Raw genomic sequence first — 16,265 nt, 5'->3', positions numbered from 1 at the left:
AATTACTCTGGGAACTGGAGAGAGGGCTTAGTGGTTAAGGTGCTTGCCTGCAAACCCTAAGAACCTAGGTTTGATTCTCCAGTATCCCTGTAAGCCAGATGCACATGGTGGTGCATGTGTCTGGAGTGTTTGCAGTGGCTAGATGCCCTAACATACCAATTCTCTCTTTCTCATAAATATATATATATATATATATTAATTATTCTGGGCTAGAGCAATACCCTACCTCCAGAAAAAAAAAAAAAATTAAAACACTGGGGGGGCGCTGGAGAGATGGTTTAGCAGTTAAGGAACTTGCTTGCAAAGCCTAAGGATCCAGGTTTGACTAAGCACAATCCACATAAGCCAGATGCACATGGTGGTACCTGTGTCTGGAGTTCAATTACAGCATCTAGAGGCCCTAGTGTACCCATTCTCTCTCTCTTTCTCAAATAGATAAATAGTAAATAGAAATTTAGGGACTAGAGAGGTGGCTCAGCAATTAAAGGCACTTGCTTACAAAGCCTGATAGCTCAGGTTCAATTCCCCAGCACCACCTAAAGCCAGATGTGCACGTATCTGGTGTTCATTTTCAGTGGCAAGAGGCCATGGCACACACACACACACACACACACTCTCTCTCTTTCTATCAAATAAATAGGTGTTAAAATAGATGAAATAGGGCTGGAGAGGTGGCATAGTGGTTAAGGCACTTGTCTGCAAAACCAAAGGACCCAGGTTCAATTCCCCAGAACCCACGTAAGCCAAATACAAAAGGTAGTGCAAATATCAGGAGACCCTAGTGCACTCATTCTCTCTCTCTACTTCCTTGCAAATATATATATATATATATATATATATATATATATATATATATATATATATACACACACACATAATTTTTTTCTTTTGTTTTTTGAGGTAGGGTCTTACTCTAACCCAGGCTGACCTGGAATTCACTAAGTAGACTTAGGGTGGCCTCAAACTCATGGTGATCCTACCTCTGCCTCCTGAGGGCTGTGATGAAAGGCGTGTGCCACCACACCCGGCTCACTGAGCTTTTTTGTCATCTGTTTTTTGTTTTGTTTTAAGTATTTTATTTATTTATTTATTTGACACTGAGAGACACACAGAAAGAGGCAGACAGCGAGAGAGAGGATGGATGCGCTAGAGCCTCCAGCCAAATGAACTCCAGACAGATGAACCACCTTGTGCATCTGGCTTATGTGGGTACTGGGGAATTGAACAGGGGTCCTTAGGTTTTGTAGACAAGTGCCTTAACTGCTAAGCCATCTTTCCAGACCCTGTTGTCTGTTTTTTTAACATATATTTTTATTATTTATTTGAGAGACAGAAAGAAGCAGAGAGAGAGAGCGAGAGAGAGAATGGGCATGCCAGGGCCTCCAGCCATTGCAAACGAACTCCAGATGCATGTGCCACCTTGTGCATCTGACTTACATGGGTCCTGGGGAATTGAACCTGGGTCCTTTGGCTTCACAGCCAAATGCCTCTAATGCATCTCTCCAGCCCTAGTCTGGTACTTTGAGACAGGGTCTCAATATATAGCTCAAGCTGACCTTGAACTCACAGTGATCTTCCTGCTACCACATCTTGAAGGCTAGGATTACAAGTACATGCTACTATATCTGGCATTTTAATCTGTGCTGGTTGCAGAAACTATGACCATTCACCTTTGTTCTGCAGTTACTGCATGTAATCCTCCTCCCCTTGGGCACTCAAGCATGAATGGGTTTAGAATTTTTCTCAATTCCCACAGCATGAAGAAAAAAAGCCAACAAAGCATAACACATAGTTGTGTGCTTGTTTTTCAATCTTAGGTTCGTTTAAACTCAAAAAGGGCGTTTAGCCATCCAGGGAGACCTGACCCTGACAAGGACTAAAGAATAACCTGACATCTAAGCTAAGCTGAGTGGCATTCCTCGTGGTGAAACAGCAAAGCTCTGTGGGGGTGTGCAGGAATCCCAGGCAGGCTAATCGCACTCTAGCTAACAAAGACATACAGGACCCAGCTGAAGGAATCAGCCTGATGGCTCTTGTTGCAACATGGGCCCATCGTAGCCAGATTTGCTTTTTTTTTTCCAAGAAAATCCAGAAACCTAGACTTTCATGCGACTCTCTGGATTTTTGTTTGGTTTTCAAGGTAGAGTCTCACTTCTAGCCCAGGCTGACCTGGAACTCACTCTGTAGTTCCAGGCTGGCCTCGAACTCACAGCAATCCTCCTACCTCTGCCTCCCCAGTGTTGGGACTATACCAGGCTCATACCAAGTTTTTGTTAACTACTTTCAAGGGAGGTCACTTCATCCTCCAGTCACTTGCTACAGTAATACAGTCATCTGGTGAAGAAGATTCCCTTGGATTTAAATCCTACCTCCACTACTTACTACCATCACCAACTAGCAAAGCCACTTATGTTGACCCTCTGGCTTCAATTTCATTACCTACAAAATAACAAAACCCCTCCTGTAGGGCTGTCCCAGGGCTACGTGAGGTGACATATGCAAAGCACATCAGCCCTTGGTATCTGACTGCAATGCCTCGTTCCTCAGTCTTGCTGAATATGACTTCCAAAACCATCTCAAAACTACCCTTTTTTCATTCCCCCCTTCTGCCTTAGTTCATAGCCTTACTCTGTCTACTCTGAACTATTATATGATCAGATAATTGCACCTCTTGCTTGAAGGGCCCCTCCCCTATGCCCAGGTGATTCCATCTCTTGGCTTAGTAACTTACCTAAGTGAAACACAGATCTGATGGTGCCATTTTCCTGTCACCTACAGAAGTCGAAGTTCTTTAATCAAGGCTCTTCCAATGCTCACATCCAACTAGTCTCTATAGCATTCTTTGTCTGGCCATAACACCTCCTGTCCTTGCCTTTTCCTGAAAGCCATGAAGTTTCCTGTCACTGGAAGTTGGCAATACTCCATTTAGATAGTTTGTCCTCCATGTTTGCCTGCTTGATCCCGTCTCACCCTTCTAAGCCCAGCTTCAATGGTCATCTCCACTGTGGAGCCTTCTCTGTTTCACTAGCTAGGCCCTGCAGTCTGGCCCTCCCTCCTCTGCAGATCCCACATTTAGTAGCCAGTGCTCTTGAAGCCTAGTTTGTGAGGCCTTCCTTGTAGTATAGTTACTGAGAATCTGTCTCAACATGAGAAAGGAAGTGGGCATGGACCTCGTCTCACCTTTTTTTTTTTCAGCATTTTCAGCTTCCATATAATAAGAGCTTAGTTATTTGTTGAATAAATAAAGTCATTGAAACAAAAGCCAAACATTACTTTTAACATTCTGTTGTAAGAAACAGGGATCTGTGGGAAGATAGAAAGAAAAGAGTAACAGAAACACATAAAGCCATCCAGAAGCCCTCAACTATATGAATCTTGGGTTTATTTTATTTTTTAAATTATTTTTATTTATTTATTAGAGAGAGAAAGGAGAGAGAGAGAATGGGCACACTAGACCTCCAGCTGCTGTAAACCAACTCTAGACTCATGCACCATCTTGTGCATCTGGATTACATGGGTCCTGGGGAACTAAACCTGGGTCCTTTGGTTTTACAGGTAAGTGCCTTAACTGTTAAACCATCTCTCCAGCCCCTATTTTATTGTATTTTATTTTATTTTATATTTTATTTTATTTCATTTCATTTCATTTCATTTTATTTTTGAGGTATGGTCTCACTCCAGCCCATGCTGACCTGGAACTCACTCTGTAAATCTAGGCTGGTCCAACTCATGGCTATCCTCCTACCTCTGCCTCTCTCTTGAATGCTGGAATTTAAGGCATGTGCCACAATACCCTCCCATCTTAGTAGTTTTAGCAGAAAAGAGAACTATGGCTGGGTGTGATGGCACACAACTTTAATCCCAGCACTCTGGAAAGGCAGAAGTAGGAGGATTGCTGTGAGTTCAAGGTCATCCTAGAACTACAGAGTGAGTTCCAGGTCAGCCTGTGCTACAGTAAGATCCTCCTGGAAAAAATGAAAAGTAAAGAAAAGGGTACATGTACATAAACTTTAGGCAGGTGCAATTGTCTGGGTATGCTGTTCCAGTTATTTGGGAGCCTGAGGGCAGACAAATCATGAGTTTGAGGATAATCCTGATAAGAGCCTTAAAAAACAAAAACAAAAACAAAAACAAAAAAAACCTTGTAGTTCTCTAGATAGTTGAAATATCTGCACTTACGAGTAGCTGGCATTTGTCAGTGTCTTTCTGTGGTCCTCGTGGAATGTATCTAATATTCCAGATAAAAATGTCATCTATCCAAAAGACATAAGTCTAATGATTTGGTCATGATTTGTACACTGTGTAGTGCATGCAGCCTCTTTCCCACAAAATGGAACATGCTGAGTCTTCACCTTGTGCCCATGCATGTCTCTAACACATGGTAACTCGTCAGTACACAAAAAATTATCAGAGAAAGCTGCCAGTGATTATCTCAAGAAGGCTCACATCTGAGAAAGAAAATAAATATCACTGTCTTGTTTCTTTTTAAGTTCTTTGTTTTTCGGTTTTGGTTTGTTTGTTTGTTTTTCAAGGTAGGGTTTCACTCTAGACAAGGCTGACCTGAAACTTACTCTGTACTCCCAAGCTAACCTGGAACTCAGAAATCCTACCTTTGTCTTCCAAATGCTGGATTAAATGTGTGTACCATTATGCCCAGCTGCATTTATGATCTTTTTTTTTGTTAAATATTTTTATTTAACAGAGAGAGAGGGAGAGAGAGGAGAGGAGAGAGAATGGGCACACCAGGGCCTCCAGCCACTGCAAACGAACTCTAGATGCATAGGCCCCTTTGTGCATCTGGCTAACATGGGTCCTGGGGAATCAAACCTGGGTTCTTTGGCTTTGCAGGTAAATGCCTTAACTGCTAAGCCATCCCTCCAGCCCTGCATTTATGTTCTTTAAAAATATGACTAGACAAGCTTGGTGGCATGTGCCTTTAATCCCAGAAGTTGGAGGGCAGAGGTAGAAGGATCACTGTGAGTTTGAGGCCACCTTGAGACTACATAGCAAATTCCAGGTCAGCCTGGGCAAGAGTGAGACCCTGCCTCAAAGAAACAAAAATAAGGGGCTGGAGAGATGGCTTAGCAGTTAAGGCGTTTGCCTGCAAAGCCAAAGGACCCAGGTTTGATTCCCCAATACCCACATAAGCCAGATGCACAAGTTGGCACATGTATCTGGAGTTTGTTTGCAGTGGCTGCAGGCCCTGGTGTGCCCATTCTCTCTATCTGCCTCTCTCTCACACGCACATTAAATTAAAAAAAAAAACTTTAAAAAACCAAAATTAAAAAAAATACCACTAAAATGATCTTTATGCAAGCCCTCCTGAATGAATGGAAAGCCTGATACCTCGCTTCAAGCCCACCCTGGACAAAGCTTACTTTGGCTTGCTAGGAAACTAAGTCAGCTGGTCTAGAAAGGAAGAGGCTGTGCAGTACAGTAGTTTACAGTGTGGCTCTGGGGTCAGTCGGTCTGCTTATGGACTGGCCCTGGTAGTTTCTAACTGATGGAATTAATATAAGTTCCTGCCAGGTGTGGTGGAGCATGCCTTTAATCCTAGCATATGGGAGACAGAGGTGTGAAGATTGCTGTGAGTTTGAGGCCACCCTGAAACTACACAGTGAATTCCAGGTCAGCCTGGGCTAGAGTGAGACCCTACCTCAAAAAAAAAAAAAAAAGAATGAATGAATAAATAAATAGTGTGAAGCCTAGGGACCCAGGTTCAATTACCCAGTATACATATAAGGCAGATTCACATAGTAACGCATGCATCTGGGTTCATTTTCAGTGGCATGCCCATTCTCTCTCTCTCTCTCTCTCTCTCTCTCTCTCTCTCATAAATAAACAAATTTAATTTAAAAAAATTTGTAAAACAACCTAGTAGGCCTGAGTTCCCTGGAGCAGATCTTTACAACTCTGTCTACTCCCCATACTTTATTGTCCAACTATGGGATCTGAATTTCTAGAGAATGGAGGACAGAGCAAGGAATCAATTTCTGTCCAAGGAAGAAGCAGAAATAGCAGGGAAAGGAAAACAGGCCACATCCACAGAATTTCTTGCTATGCAATCAGCTCCAGCACAAAAATAGATCTTGACTCCCAGTGGCCATGCTGGAGAGAAGAAAACAAAAGCACACATTCACACCCCTGAGAGTACATCCTGTGCCTACAGAATGTACTTCAGTAATGTATCAAACAAAGACATGTTCAGCCTTTTGAGACTTCAGAGTATAAAATATTCTAAGAAACTGGTAAATTATCCCAACTATTTCTCCCTTGATACTAAGAAGTATTGAGATAGGTAAAGTCATTGAATGTGATGGACTGATTCCATGAATACACGCTTAGCGTCTACTATGTGCTGATTACTGGGCCCGAGCAGGTCCTCCCCCTCCCCCCACATTTCTACCCCCATGGAGCTTACATTCTAGTGGGGACAGATACTAGACACTAAACAGGCATAGTGATACCTGCTTACAATCCCAGCACTCTGTAGGCTGAGACAGGAAGATGGAGACTTTGAGACCAACCTGAGCCATATATAGTGAAATTCTATCTCAAAAAGAATAGAGAAGCCGGATGTGGTGGTGGTGGTGGTGGTACATGCCTTTAATACCAGCACTTGGAAGGCAGAGGTAGGAGGATCATTGTGAGTTCACGGCCACCCTAAGACTACATAGGGTGGTGGTGGTACATGCCTTTAATACAGCACTTGGAAGGCAGAGGTAGGAGGATCATTGTGAGTTCACGGCCACCCTAAGACTACATAGTAAATTCCAGGACAGCCTGGGCTAGAGTGAGACCCTACAAAAGGGTGGGGAAGAGGAAAAATATGTCACTCTCTGTTAGCTGATATGACACAATTGAACAAAATACAGGAGAGAAAGGAGAAATTATCTTGGGCTTGCCTATATACACAAAACTACAAGGGATTAATGGATTTCTTTTGATCTTTGTTGGGTGGGTGGAGACAACCTAGGAGTATGAAGAAAATTTAACAGTTAAAAAAACAAGGCAGTGGCCAGGGAGGTAGTTCAGCAGTTAAAGTCAAGCTTGTTTGCAAAGCCTGTTGGCCTGGGCTCAACTCCCCAACTACTCATGTAAAACTAGACAGGCATTTGTTTGTGCAGAAGAGACCCTAGTGCATGAACACACACATGTACATATAAATCAATAATAAATAAAAAACATAAGCTAAATGTGGTGGCTAAGGCCTATAAACTCAGCACTGTGTTCAGGGCCAATCTGGCTACAAAAGTGAGTTCCAGGTCACCCTGAGCTAAGTAAGATTCCACCTCAAAACAAAGCAAAAACAAAACAAAACAAAACCACCATGGGGAGAAGGGATGCTGAGAGTTTGAAGCCAGCCAGGTTACAGAGTGAGACACTGTCTCAAAAAAGGCCTATGTGAGATCAAGGGAAGAGATTGAGTAAAAAAAAAGGTGGGGATTAATCAAAATCTAAGGGAATATGAATAAATCATATGGAAACCTACTTTTTTGAAGAATAGCACACCCAGAAGCCATAGGTTGTTACTAGAAATTTTTCAGTGCCAAGGATGGGATACCTTCTAAGTTGTTGGCCAGGGAGGTACCTGATAGCCACCCCCCACCACACAAACATTACAGGCCATTGTCATGGCTCTTGGTTTCCCACAAGGAATAGATATAAGACCCTATTGCTGAAGACTCTACATGCTTGGGCTGCAAGGTCACTGAGAAATCCTGCTGTAGCTGAGCTGAAAACCTCCTCAGTATAGACCAGCTGACAGAAAGCTGGGGAAAATCAAAAAACAAACAAACAAAAAAACCCTATGCTGCATGCAGCTCTATGGAAGAGAGAGAAGTCACTAGTGGAGATAAACAATGGTGGACACTGCAAGCTAAATTTGGCCAGCCAAGCCAAATGAGCCAACAAGTACAATAGAGGCATGACTGTTATGGGGGAAATGAACCACTCTCTAATTGGATTGGAGGCCTGCTCCACAGAGGAAATACATGCCTGCTACTGAAAAGCTATGACAAGGGGAAGTCATGAGCCCTAACGGTGTAATGTCTACTGGTGTCTGCCTAAATGTACATACTATGCTCACCAAACTGCCTGGTTGTTAAGCACTTCTCTTAATGTTCATACCCATATATTAATGCTACTCTCACTTTTGGTTAGAGAAACTTCTCTTTTCAGGTGGCAGTGACCTTGCTATGACTCAGAAGGCACCACAGTGCTGAGAAGTGACAGAGTGCTCAGCACTGAAATATCTCTATCACACCTTCCAAGGCTTAGGGTCCATTGCAGAAGAGGTGGCAGAAAGAATGTAAGAGCCAAAGGAAGGGTAGGACTCCTTACAACATGCTCCTCCAGACACAAAATGGCCTGGATATCCATGACCTCACAGTGCCTGACACTACCTAGACAAGACCACCATAATAGGAGGAAAAGATGATGATATCAAAACAAAAGAGAACTGGAACACACCTTTAATCCCAGCTCTCAGGAGGCAGAGGTAGGAGGACTGTTGTGAGTTTGAGGCCAGCCTGAAACTACACAGTGAATCCCAGGTCAGTGTGGGCTAGAGCGAGACCTTACCACAGAATTAAAAAAACAAACAAACAAAAAAAAAAAAAACGGAGCTAGGTGTGGTGGCACACACCTTTAATCCCAGCACTAGGAACATAGAGGTAGGAAGATTGCCATGAGTTCAACCTGAAATTTCATAGTGAATTCCAGATCAACCTGGGCTAGATCAAGACCCTACCTCAAAACCCCTCCCCACAAAAAAAAAAAAAAAAAAAAGACAGACAACTTCACATCAAGCATAGGTGACTCAAATTTGAGGTAGGGGTGAAGAGAACTTGTATAACTCCACTGTGGTGAAGTGACTAAAAACCAACAATCATCCAGGATTTTTTTCAGGGGCAGGGCGTGTTGAAGCAGGGTCTCACTGGAGCCCAGCCTAACACATAACTCAACTCTATAGTGCAGGCTGCCTTCAAACTCATAAAAATACTCTCCTACCTCAGTCCCCTAAATGCTGGGATTAAAGGCATGAGCCACCACACTTGGCTTCCAATAATTATTCTGGTTATAATTTGGGGGTTACCATTGAGAATGAGTTTGGTCCAGACACACAGGCTTAGGTAAAAGGCCTATCATATTAGATGGTAAAGTTAGTTGAGTGGGAGAGGAGTACAGAAGTAGTGAAGGAAATAAATTCAAGGGCTGGAGGGATGGCTTAGTGGTTAAGGCACTTGCCTGTGAAGCCCAAGGACCCAGGTTCAATTCCCCAGTACCCACGTAAACCAGATGCACAGGGTGACACATGCATCTGGAGTTGGTTTGCAGTGGCTGAAGGCCCTGGTGCACCCATTCTACCTATCTACCTCTCTGTCTAATAAGTTTAAAAAATAAATTCAAAAACAAACCAACCTAATTGTCATCCTGAGCTCCAGCTTCCTTCACTTTTGAATTTGCTCATCTCTTCTCTTGTCTTGCTGGAACTCTTCATTCTTCTCAATCTGCTTTCAGACACCTTGTTCACTTGTCTACTGCTCCCACAATCCTCATTTATCTGGTTAGTCTTTGTAAAAGACATTCTCTTACATCTCAGACCCTCCACATGTCAAGTCAAAATCCTCCCAGTCCACCCTAAATATATTTCTCAAACAGTTCTCAGGGTCTCAATACCCAATTTTCATCTACCTATCAACTCATCCCCAAGTCATTTCTTTCTCCTTAAAATGTTCCCTTTTCCTTCTTTCCCATTCGCCATTGGTGAATTTACTCATTGGTGGCTCTATCCTCATGCGCAGCAGCTCTGCTTCATTTCCACACTCTTCCATTAGATCTAGACTCTTTCTCACCAGTCTTTACCCCTTCAACAATGTTCTTCTTGGCTCTAACTTCCCTTTGGCTTTCAATACTTTCCCACCTGTGTGTCTCTCCTGCGGTTTCAATACTTCAACCATTTCTTTCACTGGAACCATCTCCTGTGCTCTTCTCTTCCATAAAACCAGATTCACCACTAGTATCTTCTGTTTCCAAGGCATTCCTGTCAATTGCTACCCCTTTCTCCATCCCCTGTAGTTCATCACTGTCATTTTCAAAAGAAATTTCTCTTTCCTCATTCGTAAGTTCTATCATATTTCTATCACCAGTAATTTTCATTACTTTTTCACTTTCCCTTTCAGTGATGCTCCCCATTCTTGGGTGTTCCTCTGCCTCCTCCCCATTGGATTCCACTTTCTCAGCATTTGACTCTTGTTCATCTCCGATTTCAGATCCAATGGATCCAGTGGATCTCAAATCTATTCCACCAGTCTTCCCCTTCTCTCCACTGTCCACCACCTTTTCTGTACTAGACCCCTGACTTCCTCCACTGTCTACTATCTTCTCTTTAGTGGAATCCTTCCTCTCTCCTTTATCTTTCACCTTCTCTCTTTTGGATCCCCGCCTCCCTCCACTGTCTACCACTTTTCGTCTACTGGACCCCCGCCTCTCTTCCCTGCCCACCACCTTCTCTGCTGTGGATCCATGCCTCTCTTCTTTGTCCACCACTTCCTCTGCTCTCCCATGCCTCTCTTTTCTGTCCACACCCTTCTCTTCTCTGTCCACCACCTTCTCTACTCTGGACCCACGCTTCTCTTCTATGTCCACCACCTTCTCTTCTACGTCTAACACCTTCTCTTCTCTTTCCACTACCTTCGCTCCTCTAGATCCATGTCTCTCTTCTCTGTACACTACCTTCTCTACTCTGGACCCCCGCCTCTCTCTTCTGGATCCATGCCTCTCTTCTATGTCCACCACCTTCTCTTCTATGTCTACCACCTTCTCTTCTCTGTCCACTACCTTCTCTGCTCTGGACCCCCGCCTCTCTCCTCTGGATCCACGTCTCTCTTTTCTGTCCACCACCTTCTCTGCCCTAGATCCCCGCCTCTCTTCTCTGTCCACCTCTTCTCTGTCCACCTTCTCTGCCCTAGATCCCCGCCTCTCTCCTCTGGATTCACGCCTCTCTTCTCTGTCCACCACCTTCTCTGCTCTGGACCCACGCCTCTCTTCCCTGGATCTCCGCCTCTCTTCCCTGGATCCACGCCTCTCTTCTCCGTCCACCAGTTTCTCTCCTCTGGATCCACGCCTCTCTTCTCTATCCACCACCTTCTCTGCTCTGGACCCACGCCTCTCTTCCCTGGATCTCCGCCTCTCTTCCCTGGATCCACGCCTTTCTTCTCTGTCCACCAGTTTCTCTCCTCTGGATCCACGCCTCTCTTCTCTGTCCACCACCTTCTCTGCTTTAGATCCATGCCTCTCCTCCTTGTCCACCACTCTCTCTTCGGCCAACCCTAGCTTCCCTGTCTTGTCCATCAGCTTCTCTCCACTCCACTTCAGCTCTTCATTCTGCCTCAGTTGATCCCCTTTGGGTTTCAAGTCCCCTCCACTGATCTTCACTTTGTTTCTAGTAGTCTTGTGCCTTTCTTCAAACATGGAATCCCTCTTGAGCTCTGCTGTCGACCCTGTAGTCCTCGGTTCGGCTCGGGATTTGCGGGTCATCATCTCCGGCTTTCCCCAAGTCTCCATGGGTCTGCCCGGCCACGCGCCCGCCGCTGCAAGGGAGGCCTGGAGCTTCCCAAACAGCCCGTCACCATCCAGACCCAGGCTCTTCTCTCCGTCCTCCAGTCTCCAGTGTTCAGACTCAAGCTTCGGGTCCCACACTTTACATTTCTGCGAGGTTCTCGATAGGAGCGTCACTCTCCTGCCGATCACCATGAGCCCGTTCCAGGGCGTCCATGTTTTCTCCCGCTGCCCCGGCGGCCAATACCCACGGGCCGCCCGTCCCCGAGCCTCGCTGCGTCCCCTCGGCCCCTCACACGGCTTAGTCCTCCGCCTCTTCAGGCCCGGGTGTGTAAAGCGTAACGGAAGCCCTTTCTCCACAAGCATGGCCTCCGGTCCTCCGGATCCCCCATCCCACCCCCCAACTCCACCCGCCCTCCCCTCCCACCCTCCCTCCCTCCCTCCCTGGCCCTTCCTCAGCCGCCCCGCCCACGGCGAGGCTGGCTAGTGCGCAGGAGCAAGGCCGCGCGCGACCGTTAGAAGGCAGGGCCCAGAACGCCTGCGCCGCAGAGACGCGCCTCACCTCTGGGACCCTCGGGTTGACCCGCGGCCTCCCGCCTGCAGAAGCCCTAAGCCCATCCCCCCGGCCTTCTCGCAGCCGCTTAAAAGCCACCGGACTGACAGGCGTTACAACCAATAGCGCCACGCAAGGTAGGGCCTCGTACCCAATCAGAAGGCGCAGCTGCGGACAACCCTCCCGCTCGGTCCTCTCGCGCCCGCGAGGTGCGGCTGCCCGGGCGCTGAGAACTCCCAGGCAGTGGCCTTCCGTGGGATGCTCGTGTACTGCAGCAGAGGCGCGGTGATGGGGGAGCGTCGGGAGGCTGTGAAGGACAGTAAGGTAAAAGGAAGGATGCAGATTGCCATTTCGCTCCGTCATACCTTAACACCCCAACAGGAAGAAGAGAGTCCTCAGCCCGGGAATGCGGCGCCTCCACAGCACCTGCGCAGGGAGGATGGCCAGAGAGATTAGGGTTTGACCTCTGCCGGCACGGACGGAAAAAAGACCTGTCACACTGTCTTTCCCCAAAACCTGACTCAACACTGACTTGATAGGGAACAAGGCGGGATGTTAAGGATTAAGAAGCTACCCACCAGTTTAAGGCCAGCCTGGGATACAAAACATAGAAGAAGAAGAAAAAAAAAAAAAAAAAAGCCGGGCATGGTGGCGCACGCCTTTAATCCCAGCAGTTGGGAGGCAGAGGTAGGAGAATTGCCATGAATTTGAGGCCACCCTGAGACTACATAGTGAATTCCAGGTGAGCCTGGGTTAGAGTGAGACCCTGCCTCATAAAACAACACACATACCCGAGCGTGGTAGCTTATACCTTTAGCCCCAGCACTCGGGAGGCAGGGGTAGGAAGATCATTACGAGTTCGAGGCCAGCCTGGACTACAGAGTGAGTTCCAGGTCAGTCTGGGCTAAAGTGAGATCATGCCTTGAAAATACCAAAATTTAAAAGGCCAGCTTTTTAAAAATTATTATTTATTTACCTGCCAACATGGGTGACATTCACACTACGACAGTGAAGAAAACAGTCCAGGTCATTATTGAGATGTACTTATTATACACGACTGGGCAATGACTTCCACACCAACAAGCAGGTGTGCAAGGAGATAGCCGTTATTCCCTGCAACAAAACAAGGCTGCTGTGTGAATGCAAGCGGCTGCTCACTAACAAGACTCCACAAGCAAGGCTCACCCTGATCTGAAGAAATTTATGGACAAGAAATTATCACTGAAATTAAATGGCTGCAGACATATCCAAGGAATACTGTGGGGATTTGATCTCTTCCTGAATCTTGTGATGAATGAATGTGTGGAAATGGCAACTAGTGTGCAGCAGCATAATATTGGGATGGTGATCGTATGAGGAAATAGCATCATCATGTTGGAAGCCTTGGAACCAGTTTAAACAATGGCTTGTCTTTTCAGAGAAATTCATACCCTTTTCTCAAAGGGCCTATTTTACTACTGATATGAAATCAGGTCATGTACTTTTTTTTTTTTTTTTTGAGGTAGGGTCTCACTCTAGCCCAAGCTGACTTGGAATTCACTATGTAGTCTCATGGTGGACTCAAACTCACAGTAATCCTCCTACCTCTGCCTCTCAGTGCTGGTATGAAAGGTGTGCGCCAACACGCCCAGCAGGTCATGTACATTTTCATATTAAACTGTTTGCTAAATATAATAGTCAAAAATGAGATGGGGTGTGCTGGAGAGATGGCTTAGCAGTTAAGCGCTTGCCTGTGAAGCCTAAGGACCCCAGTTCGAGGCTCGGTTCCCCAGGTAGCCACAGATGCACAAGGGGGCGCACACGTCTGGAGTTCGTTTGCAGAGGCTGGAAGCTCTGGCGTGCCCATTCTCTCTCTCTCCCTCTATCTGTCTTTCTCTCTGTGTCTGTCACTCTCAAATAAATAAATAAATAAATTTTAAAAAAATTTAAAAAATGAGATGGGGAGGTAATATGATGGAGAATGGAATTTCAAAGGGGAAAGTGTGGGGGGGGGAAGGGAGGGAACTACCATGGGATTTTTTTTTTTTATAATCATGGAAAATGTTAAAAAAAATTTTTTTAAATAGTCAAAAATGTTCTTTCATGGCCAGGCGTGGTGGCACATGCCTTTAATACCAGCACTGGAAGGCAGAGGTAGGAGAATCGCTGTGAGTTCGAGGCCACCTTGAGACTCCATAGTGAATTCCAGGTCAGCCTGGGCTAGAGTGAGACCCTACCTCAAAAAACAAACAAACAAAAATGCTCTTTCAGAAGATGGGCATGGTGGTACATGCCTTTAATCCCAGCACTTGGGAGGCAGAGGTAGGAGGATTACCGTGAGTTTGAGGCCACCCTGAGACTACATAGTGAGTTCCAGGTTAGTGTGGGTTAGAGTGAGACCCTACCTTGAGAAACCAAAAAAAAAAAGCTCTTTCAGGGCTAGAGAGATGGCTCAGCAGTTAGGATGCTTGCCTGAAAAGCCTAAAGACCCAAGTTCAATTCCTCAGTACCCACATAAAGCCAGATGCACAAGGTGGCGTTTGCAAGTGTCTATAGACCCTGGCGCACTCATTCTCTGTGTGTGTGTGTCTATCTACTTTTCACTCTCAAAATAATAAAATAGTAGACTCTTTTTTAAAAAATGCTCTTTCTGGGCTGGAGAAATGGCTTAGCAGTTAAGGCATTTGCCTGCAAAGGACCTTGGTTCAATTCCCCAGGACCCATGTAAGCCAGATGCACAAGGCGGCATGTGTCTGGAGTTCATTTTCAGTGGCTAGAAGCCTTAACATGCCCATTCTCTCTCTCCCCCTCTTTCTCACTTTCTGAAATAAATAAATAATTTTTTTTTAATGCTCTTTCTGAGCTCATCACTGAGGTAGATTTTAAATGCACCCATCACTGCTCAGAATTTTGCAGAAGAGGGGTCAGAAACATTATAAGAGCCATAGGTTGGGATATCATGCCCAAAGGCATTGCCTCCACCCCCAACAACTGACTATTGCTCCCACAATGCATAACTCACAACTCCATGGGTAATACTTGCATCCCACTGAGGAAGGCCCCCAACAGTATGGCAGCAGGGATTAGGAGAAGGATTGTACCAACACATGATGCAGCCATACTAAATATGTCCGTAATAAATATGCCCAACTGTAATAATTTTTTAAAAATGCTTTTCCAGTGAACCAGGCATGGTGGTGCACACCTTTAATCCCAGCAATCCGGAGGCAGAGGTAGAAGGCTTGCTGTGAGTTCGAGGCCATCCTGGGATTACAGAGTGAGTGCCAGGTCAGCCTGGATTAGAGTGTGACCCTACCTTGAAAATAAATAAATAAATAAATAAATAAATAAATAAATAAATAAATAAAAACTCTTTCAGATGTGAATATAAAAGTAGAATGGGAGCCGGGATCGGTAGCACACGCCTTTAGTTCCAGCACTTGGGAGGCAGAGGTAAGAGGACCACCTTGAGTTCGAGGCCACCCTGAGAGTCACAGTGAATCTCAGGTCAGCCTGAGCTAGAGTGAGACCCTAACTTGAAAAAAACAAAAAAAAAAAAAAAAAGTAAACACACATACACACATATATGATAATAGAATGGGGTTTTTATTTTCTAGCATGAGTTTCCTAGGTTGAGACTGTTTTCAAGTTCTGTGCATTAAAATAGAAGACTCTTACTGGGCCATGGTGGCATATACCTTTTAATCCCAGCACTTGGGAGGCAGAGGTAGGAGGATTGCCGTGAGTTCAAGGCCAGCCTGAGACTACATAGTGAGTTCCATGTCAGCCTGGGCTAGAGCGAGAGCCTATCTCAAAAAACAAAGCAAACAAGCCGGGCGTGGTGGCACACGCCTTTAATCCCAGCACTCAGGAGGCAGAGGTAGGAGGATTGCCATGAGTTCAAGGCCACCCTGAGATGACAGAGTTAATTCCAGGTCAGCCTGGACCAGAGTGAGACCCTACCTTGAAAAACAAAAACAAAGCAAACAAACAAAATAAACAAGTCTGATGGCACATTCTTGTAATCCCAGCACTGGGGAGGTAGAGACATGTGCACTCACACATGAACACACACACAAACTAAAACAATAAAAATAGGTTTTAAAATATACATGAGCTGAGTGTGATGGCACACAGGATTGCCAGCCTGGAACTATAGAGTGAATTCCAG

The 16,265-nt window shown here is 45.4% G+C and overlaps 1 pseudogene; it reads left to right on the top strand.

Moving 5' to 3' along the window:
- The first annotated feature begins 12,793 nt into the window (after positions 1–12,793).
- On the top strand, positions 12,794–13,845 carry LOC123457648 (annotated as a pseudogene).
- Positions 13,846–16,265: the final 2,420 nt, after the last annotated feature.

The sequence above is a fragment of the Jaculus jaculus genome, chromosome 1 (genome assembly GCF_020740685.1).
Source record: "Jaculus jaculus isolate mJacJac1 chromosome 1, mJacJac1.mat.Y.cur, whole genome shotgun sequence".
Lineage (NCBI taxonomy): Eukaryota > Metazoa > Chordata > Mammalia > Rodentia > Dipodidae > Jaculus > Jaculus jaculus.
The sequence above is the reverse complement of the archived record's forward strand: the minus strand, read 5'-3'. Positions and strand labels throughout refer to the sequence as shown.